The following is a 7,785-nucleotide window of genomic DNA, read 5'->3' on the forward strand; positions in this document are numbered from 1 at the left end:
GTCGGTCAGGAGAGGGAGTGTGTGTCAGTGGATGAGGGGAAGCTTGTGTTGCAGTGGGTGAGGGGGGAAGGTGTGTGTCGGTCGAGGCAATGTGTTGGAGCATGTGTGTGGGTCAGGGGGTGCATGTGTGTGGGTATATCGGAGCATGTGTATGTCAGTGGGTGTGAGGGATATTGAGTGTGTTTCCACATCTGTATGTGAGGGAGGAGAAAGTTTAGGCACTGCCCCACCCCCACTAATCCAGAAAAATCTCAGGGTGACTGGAAAATAAAGGAAGCAGGTGATTTCTTTAATTATTGCGTGTGCTGCAGCAGTCAAAAAAGCAAACAATGTTGGGAATTATTAGAAAGGTAATGGTTAATAAAACGGAAAATGTCATAATGCCTCTGTATCGCTCCATGGTGAGTCCGCACCTTGAATACTGTGTACAATTCTGGTTGCCGCATCTCAAAAAAGATATAGTTGTGATGGAGAAGGTACAGAGAAGGGCGACCAAAATGATAAGGGGAATGGAACAGCTCCCCTATGAGGAAAGACTAAAGAGGTTAGGGCTGTTCAGCTTGGAGAAGAGACGACTGAGGGGGGATATGATAGAGATGTTTAAAATCATGAGAGGTCTAGAACGGGTAGATGTGAATTGGTTATTTACTCTTTCGGATAGTAGAAAGACTAGGGGGCACTCCATGAAGTTAGCATGGGGCACATTTAAAACTAGTCGGAGAATATTCTTTTTCACTCAACGCACAATAAACCTCTGGAATTTGTTGCCAGAGGATGTGGTTAGTGCAGTTAGTATAGCTGGGTTTAAAAAAGGATGGGATAAGTTCTTGGAGAAGTCCATGTCCTGCTATTAAGTTGACATTTTATTTTTTATTTATTTAACGGTTTTATATACCGACATTCATTAGGGATATCACATCGGTTTACAATAAACGATAAACTACACGTTTGACAGGTAACAAGAAAAACAAATACATACAATGACATGAAACAATATATATGTCAATATGATTAAATATATATGTGTATATATATATATAGGGACACAAACGTGGAGATTAAATATAAAGGGACCTATATATACAGCAATAAAATTACTTACAAGGTTGCTTACAGTGTATACTAAGGGGAAAATTATCAATTAGTTACAGTAGAGAATGTGGGTTGAAGTTATGAGGTATAGAATAGGGAGTGGTAAGGTACACAGTATAGCTTAGAGATTAGGTAAGAGCAGGAAATAGATTATTGCACATGTATCAAGCAAATAGACAAATGACTCAAGTATATAAACATCAAGAGGAGGGTGGAACAGAGAAGGAAGCTGGGTGACTAGAATGGGTAGGATTAGGTGTAAACTTGTGTAAACAGCCGCATCTTTAGTTTTTGCTTGAACATATTTGGCAGTCCTCCTGGCGTATATCTACTATCATTGTGTTCCATAAGGCGGGACCGGCTATGGACAGCGCACGTGCTCTTGTGGATGCCAGGTTTGTGGTTTTGGGGGAAGGTGTACGTATGGTGGCAAGGTATTGGTTTCTGGTAGGTTTAGATGACTCGTGGAATATCAGTGAATCATTGAACCAGTTCATCTCGGGATTGTGAAGAGCCTTATGTATGATGGAGAGGATCTTATATTGGATTCGGGATGCAATAGGGAGCTAGTGTAATTCCTTTAGTGCGGGTGAAATGTGTTCATTTCTGCGTGTGTTAGTAAGGATCCGGGCAGCTGTGTTTTGTAGTATTTGGAGTGGGTGGATGGAGTTTTTGGGTAAGCCTAGGAGAAGAGTTAACAGTAATCGATTTTAGAAAATATTGTAGTTTGTAGTATTGTATGAAAGTCAGGAGGGTGGAGCAAAGGTTTTAATTTCTTAAGGGTGTGCATTTTAAAGAAACACTCTTTCAATGTAGTGTTAATGAATTTCTTGATTTGATTGTCTAGAATGACCCCTAGGTCTCGTACCTGTTGGGAGAACGAGATTGGGGGTGATAGGGCGTGAAGCAGGGAAAGGGTATTAGGGTAACTTTGAGGTGAGATAAGCATAATTTCAGTTTTTGCCGTGTTAAGGGCAAGGTGAATGTTGGATAGGAGCTGTTGATTGAAAGTAACGTAGATTCCCAGATGTTCATGGCTTTAGGAAGGGTGTCAGATATTGGAAAACATATCTGCACATTGCATAAATGTAGTGGGGAAGATTGAGGTTGGATAGGAGGTGACAGAGCATTAGAATGTAAATGTTGACTTAGAAAATAGCCACTGCTATTACTAGCAGTGGTAACATGAAAGAGACTGTTTTTGGGTACTTGCCAGGTTCTTATGGCCTGGATTGGCCACTATAGGAAACAAGAAGCTGGGCTTGATGGACCCTTGGTCTGACCCAGTATGGCATGTTCTTATGTTCTTATCTGTGTCTGGTATTTAAACAAAATTTTATTGGTTTTTGGGAAATTTTTAAAAATTTTGTTGGATGTTGAGGTGTTTTGAAATATTTATTTTTATTAGTATGGCTTTACTATTGCTGATTATATATTTCTTGATTTTATTTTGTGTTTTGAGGACTGGTAATGTCTCTTTTTCCATTGTTGCACTACATACAGGATCTGGCTTCTTGTGGTTTCTAGTTCAGTTTTTGTCTATATGTTTCTCACAGGACAAGCAGGATGGTTGTCCTCACAAATGGGTGACATCGAGGACGGAGCCCAACCACGGAAAACTTCTGTCAAAGTTTCAGGAACTTTGACTGGCCCCTACTGGGCATGCCCAGCACGGCACCAACCCTGCAGCCAGCAGGGGTCTCCCTTCATTCTTCTTTTTTCCGTGCAGCAGTAGCCACGCGGTCAAAGAACTCTAAACCACGTTCCTGACAGGAATTCTTCAATTAAAAATTTCTGAAGAAAATTTGCCCCTCAGGGGTCTCCCTTCTTCAAATTTTTTCATCCGCGGAACTTCGGTAAGTTTTTGCCGTCGTTTGGTCGACTACCGTCGGGTTTGGCCCTTGAGGGCAGTCGACAGTCCCGCGGCTAAATTTTTGGCCTATGGCCATGGCGTCGGGGTTCCGTTGGTGTCCGGATTGTACCCGAACTATGTCTATCACAGACCCACATAGAGTCTGTGTTTTGTGCTTAGGAAGCGCGCATGATGTCCTGACTTGCACCAAATGTGCCCTAATGACACCAAAAGGTCGCAAAGCCAGAATGGAAAAGATGGGACTCCTTTTCCATGCTCGTACCCCAACGCCATCGATTGCATCGACGTCATCGGAACCGGCACAGTCGAAGTCTCATCATCGACAACCCTCCGGTGACCGTCCGCCATCGACGACTTCACGGCCATCGACTCCTGTCCCTTCCCCTGATCATCGAGGGGATCGGAAGGAGAAACATCGCCATCGACGTCATAAGTCTCAGCCCGTCGAGGAATCGATGTCATCGACCTCCGTACCGTCCGAGCCTCCGCCAAAGAAGTCTCGACCAGAAGTGGCACCGTCCACTCCTGTCTCGCAGACACCGAGGCAACCCTCACCCCTCCGGGGTTTGGGAGCCGCGATTCCACCAGTGACGGTGGTCCCATAGCCTCAGCCTCCCTCTCCCGTCGAGCCGGGTCTAGTTACCCCAGGTCTCCGGGCAGAACTGGACCGGCTGGTCCAGGAGGCCATCGACAAGGCGATGCTACGGTTCCAGACTCCTCCGGCACCGACTCCGGCACCGAGAGTGGAACCGTCACCGATCCGATTCCAGCAGCACTGGCGCCGCTGCTTGCCCGGATGGAGGCGCTTATGAATGCCCTTCCACCAGCAATACCCGGATCACCGACAGCCTTCTCATCAGGTGGAGAAACACCGTATCGAATTCCCCCTTCGGGGATAGTTCCATCGGTGCCTTGTCGTCCCTCGCCACCGATACATTCCTCGGGGGCGATACGCACATCAGCTCCACTGAGGATTCCGATGCCGACACCGAGTCCCTCGATGCCGACACCGGTTCCTTCGATGCCGGCACCGATGCCGACATCGATTCCATCGAGGACATTCTCGATGCCCCCGGTGATTCCTTCGAGTTTCTCGGAGCCTCAACCGGGGCCTTCAGGTATTCAACCCGCTCATGGTCCTAAGGGTCAACCAGCTGATCCTTATGACACTTGGGGTGATGATACCTCGACTGTCACCGATGATTTGCCTTCACCACCCTCTCCTCCGGAGAGTAGAAAGCGTTCTCCCCCTGAGGACCTCTCTTTCATAAATTTTGTGAAGGACATGTCGGAGTTGGTCCCTTTCCAGCTTCAATCTGAACAAGATGACAGGCACCAGATGATGGAATTGCTCCAATTCCTGGATGCCCCTAAGGTCATCACCTCTATTCCAATTCACCAGGTTTTTCTAGACCTTCTCAAAAAGAATTGGGAATCTCCTGGATCTGTTGCTCCGGTAAACAAAAAAGCTGACTCTACCTACCTTGTGCAGTCAGCACCTGGCTTTCAGAAACCACAATTGGACCATCATTCTGTTGTGGTAGAATCAGCTCAAAAGAAAGCTAAACGAATAAAGCCACATTCTTCCATACCTCCTACTAAGGAAAACAAATTCCTAGATAGTATAGGTAGGAAGGTATACCAAGGAGCCATGCTGATTTCTAGGATAGCTTCTTATCAGCTATATATGACTCAATATAATAGGGTCATCCTTAAACAAATGCAGGAGTTCTCAGATGCCTTACCAGAACAGTTCCAGCCACAGCTTCAATCCCTTCTAAATAAAGGTTTTGAAGCTGGGAAGCATGAAATAAGAACAGCTTATGACATCTTTGATGCTTCCTCTAGACTTTCTTCTACGGCTATCTCTGCTAGACGCTGGGCTTGGCTCAAGTCATCTGACCTTCGTCCGGAGGTTCAGGATAGACTCTCTGACTTGCCTTGCCTAGGGGATAACTTGTTTGGTGAGCAGATTCAGCAAATTGTTGCTGAACTAAAAGATCATCATGAGACCCTTAAACAGCTCTCATCCATTCCTCCTGACTTGCCTTCTAAACAGCCGTTTAGAAAAGACTCCAAAAAGTCTTTTTTCCGGCCTCGAAAGTATTATCCCCCACTAGCCAAGACTAGGCCTGCGAGGTCTTACCATAAAACTCAACCTCGCCAGTCTCGTAAACAAAAGCCCGCAACAGCTCCACAACCTGGCCCTGCGGCGGGTTTTTGACTCTCATTTAGAGAGCACTTGCCAAACCCCTCTTCCAGCCATACCAGTAGGAGGTCGGCTGTGCCACTTTCTAGAAAGGTGGCATCATATCACCACAGATCAGTGGGTGATAGCAATAATTGCACAGGGTTACCATCTCAACTTCCTCACTCTACCTTCCGACTCCCCACCCCGGCAGGCGTGGAGACTCACCGATCACTCTGTTCTTCTAGAGCAGGAAGTATCCCTTCTCCTCCAGTCAAACGCTATAGAACCCGTTCCTCTCTCACAACAAGGACTAGGGTTCTACTCCAGGTACTACCTGATCCCAAAAAAGTCAGGGGGACTTCGTCCGATCTTGGACCTATGGGCCCTCAACAAGTACCTTCACAAGGAGAAGTTCAAGATGGTAACCCTGGGCTCGCTTCTCCCTCTGCTGCAAAGAGGGGATTGGCTATGCTCTCTAGACCTCAAAGACGCATATACCCACATTGCGATCACGCAATCTCATCGCAAATATCTGCGTTTTCTAGTAGGCCAAAATCACTACCAATATCGAGTGCTACCTTTCGGCCTGGCATCCGCACCATGAGTTTTCACCAAATACCTCGTGGTAGTGGCAGCTTTTCTGAGGAAGGCAGGTGTCCACGTCTACCCCTACCTGGACGATTGGTTAATCAGGGCCCCAACCCAGCAGATAGCTCGGTCCTCCCTGACCCTAACAATTCAAACTCTGCTTTCTCTAGGGTTTCTTGTCAATTACGACAAATCCTACTTAATCCCATCTCAGACCTTATCCTTCATTGGGGCAGACTTGGACACCTTACAAGCAAAAGCCTTCCTTCCTCATCCACGGGTTCAAACCCTTGTGTCCCTAGCTCGCCAGCTGCAGTCTCAACCCACAGCTACAGCTCGCCAATTTCTCATTCTACTGGGACACATGGCCTCCTCAGTTTATGTGACTCCCATGGCCCGTCTAGCCATGAGAGTCATGCAATGGACTCTGAGACTCCAATGGACACAAGCTGTTCAGCCTCTGTCCTCCATTGTTCGCATCACCAATGCACTCCGTCTGTCTCTTGCCTGGTGGACAAATCAATCCAACCTCCTACAGGGCTTGCCTTTTCTTCCACCAGCTCCCCAGATAATCCTCACCACCGACGCTTCCAACATCGGTTGGGGAGCCCATGTAAACAATTTACAAACTCAAGTGTTCTGGTCACCAGAGGAAGCCAAACACCAGATAAATTTCCTGGAACTGAGAGCAATCCGATATGCTCTCAGGACCTTTCAAGATTGCCTATCAAACCACACAATCTTAATTCAGACTGACAACCAGGTGGCCATGTGGTACATAAACAAGCAGGGAGGCACAGGCTCCTTCCTTCTGTGTCAGGAAGCTGCGCAGATTTGGGCAGAAGCCCTCTCCCACTCCATGTACCTCAGGGCCACCTACCTGCCTTCTGTGTAGGGTTCTATATTAGCCTGGCTTGTTCCATTTTCCTGATAGGTGTATTGGTGTTTTAGGGCTTGGTATGTAATATTTGCAGTGTTGCTTTTCACAGGTAGGGTTGTTACTGTTTGAGTAATGGCAATTAATGCTGTTTAGAATGGGAAATTTTATATATTGAAATTGTACTATAGTTTATTCATGGCTTTGAGGGCCAGGCCCATACCCAACAAACATTACAATAGACCTAGTGCCAATTCCAAGTGATCTTTTTACTTTTTTCTGCATAGTTTTTATGGTTGGTACTATAGTGCATGTAAATGTATATGTTGAATTTTTACCTCAAAGGCCTGGACTTTGTGTGTTCTTTTTCAAGGAAAATTATCATAAATACCTATATCTGGAATCTGATGTGGAATGGTTTGAAAATAAGATATCTAGTAACCTGGACTCCAGATTGGAAATCATAGTAGAGAAGGTAGCATGATTGGTGGAAACAGTACAAGAGAACAGTTTGTGGTTTGAAGAGCTGAATTAAAAATCACAGACCTGTAAATATCAATGGCTTTGAGTGTGTAAATTGATAAACTAGATAGAAACAGTGGGCAAACACTTGAGCAGTTAGATAAACTTCCGAACCTTCCACCAACTGACCCTGCCAACTACCGTCCAATAGCCAATCTTCCCCTGATCTCAAGAGTGATGGAAAGATTCGTAAATAAACAACTATCTGATTATCTCGAAGAGAGTAACATACTCTCTCCCTTCCAGTTCGGATTCAGAAAATCTCAAAACACTGAAGCCCTACTTTCATCTCTATCTGACACCATCCTTCTCAACCTGGAAAAAAACAACCCTACCTTCTTGCACTGCTAGACTTATCCGCTGCCTTTGATACGGTCAATCACTCCATACTATTGGAATGCTTAGCAGATATCGGCATTCTAGGAGAGGCATACAATTGGTTCAAATCGTTTCTCGAGGATAGGTTCTATAAGGTCAGAATTAATAACAAAGAATCTCTCCCAATCAAATCAAATCGGGGAGTCCCACAAGGTTCCTCCCTCTCCCCTACGCTCTTCAACATTTATCTACTACCTCTCTGCCATCTACTCTCCAACCTTAAACTAACATACTACATCTTTGCTGATGACATTCAAATTCTTC

The sequence above is a fragment of the Rhinatrema bivittatum genome, chromosome 5 (genome assembly GCF_901001135.1).
Source record: "Rhinatrema bivittatum chromosome 5, aRhiBiv1.1, whole genome shotgun sequence".
In the NCBI taxonomy this organism is placed as follows: Eukaryota; Metazoa; Chordata; class Amphibia; order Gymnophiona; family Rhinatrematidae; genus Rhinatrema; species Rhinatrema bivittatum.